This window comes from Oncorhynchus keta, unplaced genomic scaffold (assembly GCF_023373465.1).
Source record: "Oncorhynchus keta strain PuntledgeMale-10-30-2019 unplaced genomic scaffold, Oket_V2 Un_contig_28383_pilon_pilon, whole genome shotgun sequence".
In the NCBI taxonomy this organism is placed as follows: Eukaryota; Metazoa; Chordata; class Actinopteri; order Salmoniformes; family Salmonidae; genus Oncorhynchus; species Oncorhynchus keta.
The window spans coordinates 42,427-49,513 of record NW_026286009.1 but is presented as its reverse complement, the minus strand read 5'-3'; the positions used below and the strand labels follow the sequence as shown (position 1 = coordinate 49,513).

At 42.3% G+C, this 7,087-nt stretch overlaps 1 long non-coding RNA gene across 1 annotated transcript; it reads left to right on the top strand.

Annotated features, from left to right (window-relative positions):
• The first annotated feature begins 40 nt into the window (after nucleotides 1-40).
• Nucleotides 41-2,791, top strand: LOC127923112 (uncharacterized). Its single transcript, XR_008113392.1, has 3 exons — nucleotides 41-1,357; nucleotides 1,462-1,934; nucleotides 2,049-2,791. It is a non-coding gene; the product is annotated as an uncharacterized LOC127923112 (long non-coding RNA).
• The last annotated feature ends 4,296 nt before the right edge of the window (nucleotides 2,792-7,087 follow it).

Here is a 7,087-nt window from a genome sequence, read left to right as displayed (position 1 = left end):
CAGAAGTGTTAGTTGAAGAAGATACAGATACAGAAGATACAATATCCAAGTTATCATGTAGTCTCAGAACCCAATTTGTAAGTCGCTCTGGATAAGAGCGTCTGCTAAATGACTTAAATGTAAATGGTATATCCAAGAGAAATGTAATGAGGTGCCTAAAATCCTGATCTCGGTCCAGAGTATGCAGGTTGTGCTGAGTACCTTGGGACTAAAGAGAAAGACTGCACCCTGAGAATCACAGACCTGAGAGATTTTCAGCTACATAGAAAGTACAAGTTCAGATTTAAAACACAGTATGCAGAATGAGGGTACAGCTTCCCTGTAACAACTCTGACTGACACAGGTAATATATAATATCTAATTCTAATAATTCATTAGAATCATTCAGAGCTGCAGGTGAAGGTGTCTTCCTCCACAGAGGAAAAGAAGAGAACACTGACCTGTAGCACCACCTGTCTTCTGACTGACAACCCCAACCTCACCTACATCTGGTACAACAACGGACAACATCTCCATGACCCTACTTCCCAACAATACTCCTGTAATACTCTAGTGGTCGGGTGTTACTCTACAGACAGTTACTCCTGTGCTGTAAAAGAACATGAGGATTTTCTCACTCCTACATTGTGTGAGTCTGAACTCACCTATAATAATCATCATAAGTATCAATCATTAAGGCCTGTGGACCAATAGTAGAACATGTGGGGAAAACAGACAAATCGGTGCACTCTTGGATAGTAACACTAGTAGGAACTATACAGTATAATAGAAAAGGTAGAAAATGGCTGATGGTATGTTATCTTGTTATATCGTTTTAGAATTGACATTTTTTAAATTAATTTTAGAATAAGACTGTAATGTAACAACATGAAAAAGTCCAGGGTTCTGAATACTTTCTGAATGCACTGTGTGTGTCTATATATTTTATTCATTTTAAATTAACCAGTCCTATACATCTAAAACACTTGAAAATAGTCTCATTATCGTTTGAGGAATTGATAAGATACATTTACTTTCAGGTGTTCATGGTCAGAGCTGTTTGAATGTGACTCACACCAAGAGGAGTATCTGTGCCTTGAAGGGGTCAACAGTGGACATTACCTGCACGTATAGACATCCCAGCTGGCATAACGTCACAGAAGTATCCTGGTTCAACAAATGGGAGTCTGGAGTTACTACAGATCTAATCCAGGACCCAGAGTATGCAGGTCGTGTTAAGTACCATCCAACTACAGACAAAGACTCCACCCTGAGAATCACAGACCTGAGAGAGAGTGACTCTGCTGAATATAAGTTTAGATTTACAACAACGGAGGTAAAATGGGAAAACAGCTTCCCTGGAATAACTCTGTCACAGGTAATACTGTCCTTACAGTATTATATAATCTAGTCTAAGTCATTATCTCATTGGTGGAAATAATGATGATTGTGTTATTTTGTCTTCCATTTACCCCTTTTCAGACCTGCAGGTGAAGGAGACTCCTGGCACAGAGGAAGAGAAGGTGACACTGACCTGTAGCACCACCTGTACTCTAACTGACAACCCCACCTACATCTGGTACAAGAACAGACAACTTCTCATCAACCCAAGATAACTTCCTGATCCTAGACCCAGTCAGCAGTGAGGATACAGGCAGCTACTCCTGTGCTGTTGAAGACTACGAGAATTGCCTGTTACGTTAGTCTTTGAAGAATGATGTTGTAGGAATCATAGTTGTTGTTCTGATTCTAATACTCTGTGTCTTTGGGTTCAGTTGAGTGAGATGAATTTATCCTTTTTCAAATTATATTTTATAATGATCAAAATCATTTATATTGCTTGATTGATTGTTGATTGATGTATTAATTGATTCATTCATTCACAAAACAGGAAGAAGGCCTCCAATTCCACCTCTGACACAAGAGACGGAAGAGACACAGCAGAGAACGGACAGGTGAGTCTTCTGGAATCAGTTGACTAAGAGCTACAGTGATCTGTATTTAGATGGACTCAATGACTGTGGTATTATCTTTCACCCCTCATGTTGTCTGTCTTCTCTCCCCATCAGAGAGACTCTAATCCAGTGTATGACAACATCTCAGGCATGAACTTGTCCCCTATTGCAGCACAGAGAGCGATCACAGACGAGCAGGATGACATTACCTACGCCAGCATCCAACACAGAAACCAGGAAGTGCCTCTTGACTCCACCGTCCCACCGTCTCACCCCCAGAAACAGGACGAGGATTTCCAGTACACTACTGTGAAATTCAACAGCCCCAGTGCTGCTCAATAGACATTGGGAGGGATTCAATCCAATCATAGAGGGGGGATCTTTTTTTTTTACAGCAACTTCCTTGTTGTAATATCTCAAACGGGGAGTTTCAGCATTAAGGATTCCAGCTTTAAATAACACAATATAACCAACTTTATTCATAGTAAATGTACTATAAATCACAGTGATTTAAACATCCCATCCATACACCACACTAAACCTACACATAGTCTGTGTCTGAAATGGCATCCTATTCCCTACATACTGTCAGGTGACATTTCAGACACAGATTTCCTCTTTAACTGTTAAGGGCCAAACAAATGATACCAGTTCAACAGGTTGAAGGTTGTAGCTGCTATGCCACCTTGTTTAATGAGGTGAGGTCCTCAATAAATGACTAAATACAACTAAACACAGGTTCTTTTCATCAGGGGTGGGGCATGGAAATGACACAGTGAGATGCTGCAATTGACAGCTTCTGTTTATCTTTTGTATCTAAGCAACAATATATAGCAGCCATAAATCATTAACCAATGGAGTGCTTCACACAAACAAAACCATCTTCGGCGCTGTCGCTCATACAACAAGCTGTCCAATTAAAATATTAGTGTATCTTAGTGTTCCAATAATTACAGAAGTGTATAGTTGAGGAAGGTGTGCTCAGGAAGACAGAGAGGATCTGGAGGGAGATGGGAACACTTACAAAGTTCCACTGAATTTAGATAAGGTCACACTCTCCCCTCTCTTCCAGAGCCAACCTGTACATGGATAAGAGGGATCTCTGGACACCGGGAAACAACAGACATCTAAACACAAAACCCCACCCCACACACAGACAGCACCTGGAACTCATCTAAATTCATTGATGCAGTGGGTTCATTGTAACAGTGGGTTAACTTCCTTGTTCAGGGGCAGAATGACAGATGTTTACCTTGTCAGCTCGGGGATTGTTTTATGACGCATTTTTTAAACGATTCATAACTATTTCCACATATTTATTTATACCATAGCTGGCCCAGAAGCAATCAAACAATCAAGCCCTGAGGTGTTGCCAGTCCTCTTCTGGCTCAGTGGAGATTAGAAGAGTACGTGGCCGTTAAGGGCAGATTGTTTTTCAAAATGTTCAAATATGACCAGCAGGGTCAAATAATAATCACAGTGGTTATAGAGGGTGCAACAGGTCAGCAACTCATGTCAGAGGGAGCGAGGGAGAGAAAAAGAGAGAGGGGGGGGGGAGACAGAGGGAGATGAAGGGAGAGAGAGAGAGAAAAGGGGAGAGGGAGAGAGGGGGGAAGGGAGAGAGAGAGAGAAAAAGAGAAAAAGAAACAGCAGTCAAACAGCAGCAGCAGGAAGCAAGGTAGCACGTCCAGTGAACAGGTCAGAGTTCCAGGATACCAGATAAGACAGACCAGATAAGACAGGGGAATTGACTGACCCTAGCCCTCCGGCACATAGACTATTACTGGAGACTGAGACAGGGGGGGCAGGGGACACTGTGGCCCCGTCCGACGATACTCCCGGACAGGGCCAACCAGTCAGGATACAACCCCACCTACTTTGCCAAAGCACATCCTCCACACCATCAAAGGGATATCAACAGACCACCAACTAACTACCTTGAGACAAGGTGGAGTATAGCCCATGAAGATCTCCTCCACTGCACAAGCCCAAATACAGCAGAACCAGACAGGAAGATCATGTCAGTGACTCAACTCACTCAATTAGAGCAAAGCGAAAAAAGCCTGGCACGGTGTGATGCACCTCTCCTAAGGAAGGCATGGGAGAGCACTAGCAAGCCAGTGATTCAGCCCCCGCAATAGGGTCAGAGGCAGAGAATCCCAAATGGAGAGAGGGAGTCAGGCAGAGACAGCAAGGGTGGTTCGTCACTCCAGTGCCTTGCCGTTCACCTTCGCACCCCTGGGACACTCAATCATAGGACCAACTGAAGAGATGAGTCTTCAGTACAGACTTAACCTTTTACTGCAGTGGGCTAAATCAGGGTCACACAGAGTGTTTCTTGGTAGCCAAACAAATCTACTACCTCAAACACATGGTTATGGGCTTACTAAAAAGAAGACACCTGTACCATGTCAGCTACAGAGTTTAAATTGATTCCATTTTGATTTTCCATCCCAATATTACACTTTATATACATTACATTACAAAAAATATGTCTATTAATTATGAAAAATATTAATATCATTCCACCCATGAGGCCACTAGGTCATTTGACTGCAGGAAAAGGCTACAAGTCTGCGTGTATCACATGGATTGACAGACCATTCCATGAAAATGTTTCTCTGTAGGAGAAAGCCCTGCCTCCAGGTTAGAAATTCTAGGAAAAGTAAGGCGACCTGCATGTTGTGACCATTGCGTACATGCAGGTATATACGGCAGGACCATATCAGAGGGATAGGTAGGAGCAAGTACATGTAATGCTTTGTAGGTTAGCAGTAAAACCTTAACAGGAAGCCAGTGTAGAGAGGCTAGCACTGGAGCAACATTTTATGGTTCTAGTCAAGATTCTAGTAGCCGTATTTATCCCTAGCTGAAGTTTATTTAGTTATTTATCCGAGTCGCTGGAGAGTAGAGCATTGCAGAAGTCTAATCTTGATGTGCAAAAGCATGGATAAGCTTTTCTGCATCATTTTTGGAGAAAAGGTTTCAGATATTTTAGATGTTACCAAGTGTAGTATCTGGGATCTACATCTGTTTATATTAGTTACTGTGCTGTTACTAAGCAGTAATGCATTACTGCAGTGTTACGTTTCTACACGTAATAGGAAATGCACATGCGCACTGGAATGCCGGGAACTGTAGAGCTCGAGGGGTTTTTGACTAAACGACAACTAACTGTACTCCCGTCTCCTGCCTGGTCATTTTAATTTTTTTAATTTTACCAAGTCAGTTAAGAACATATTCTTATTTTCAATGACGGCCTGGGAACAGTGGGTTAACTGCCTGTTCAGGGGCAGAACGACAGATTTGTACCTTGTCAGCTCAGGGGTTTGAACTCGCAACCTTCCGGTTACTAGTCCTTCCGGTTACTAGTCCAACGCTCTAACCACTAGGCTACGCTGCCGCCCCACAACACAAATATTACACCAAGATGGAAAAACTGCTCTTGAAAATGTTTTGTCAAAGAGAAATCAGTGATCCTTCAGCTTTATTTGAAATTAATGTATAACCATTGAGATTAATTGTCAGGTCAAACAGCAGATATATTTGTTTCTTAGGACCTAGAACTAGCATCTCTGTTTTGTCTGAATTTGAAAATAGAAAATATGCCGCCATCCACTTCCTTATGTCTGAAACACAGGCTTCCAGGGAGGGCAATTTTGGGGCGTCACCATGTTTCATCGACATGTACAGCTGTGTGTCGTCCGCATAGCAGTAAAAGTTTAACATTATGTCTCCGAATGACATCACCAAGAGGTAAAATATATAGTGAAAACGATAGTGGTTCTAAAATGGAGCCAATTAATGAAATGCCTGATACCACTTAATTGCATTCAGTAATTAGCATTATCATATATATATATATATAATATATAGTCATCTACTCAGTTAACTGGGGCACAGATCTATAGGCCCATGTGACATCATTAGTCATGTTGCATCAAGTGTCTTTAGGTCTTTGAAAAGCACTCTGTAAATGCCATGTCTTATTATAATAGTAATAAGTAGACTGCGTCATGCAGGCTAATGACTTATAGAGGAAGTTCTGTACCAGCCACTTTTGTCCTGACTGTTTCAAACATATGTCAACCACAGAACTCGCACTTCCTGTTTCTATTCACTGCTAATAAGTTGACTTACGGCGCAAGACACCCCCCCCCCTCTTCACTCTAAGTACACTTGACTTGTATATCTTGTAGTATTGTGTTTGATAATGATAGGGCCCCAGGTATCAGTACTATAATCAGGATTATGAGAATATTACACATCTGAAGCTATAAATGAATCATGTATACAGTGTAAACAGTGCTACTGACAGATCTATTCAATAAGTCAGTGTTTCCTCACCCTGGTCCTCCAACACCCCCAACAGTAGACATGTTAATTATAGCCCTGGACAAACACCTCACCCTGGTCCTCCAACACCCCCAACAGTAGACATGTTAATTATAGCCCTGGACAAACACCTCACCCTGGTCCTCCAACACCCCCAACAGTAGACATGTTAATTATAGCCCTGGACAAACACCTCACCCTGGTCCTCCAACACCCCCAACAGTAGACATGTTAATTATAGCCCTGGACAAACACCTCACCCTCCAACACCCCCAACAGTAGACATCCCTGGACAAACACCTCACCCTGGTCCTCCACCCCCCAACAGTAGGGTCAAACACCTCAAACACCCCCAACAGTTGAATCAGGTGTGCATTGACCAGTTACAATTCAAATGTATGACATTGGGAGCCCTGGTCCCACCCTTGGTCCTCCAACACCCCCAGTAGTTGAATCAGGTGGAGGACCAGGGTTGGGAAACACTGCAATAAGGGATTGTTCACCTCTGTAAGGGAATTCTGCCCTATGTTATACAAGAGACCACAGGAAACCTCTTTGATCAGAGATTAGTTTGTTCATTAAGGATTGCAAGACGGAGTTTACACTTACAGTAATTTGCAAGTAACACACTCAGTTCAAAAGATGGTGTTTTCCCTTTTTATCCCCTACTAAGAATCACACCGCCCAGGGTGATGTCCCTTCACTTTAACACCATAAGCTCATAATTAATAGTTGCTAATACAAAGATGTCTCTGCTAGGCGGAGTTCAGCTTATTGTTATTTGCAGTTAGTTACCAATCCCTCTTCCTCCTATTGCT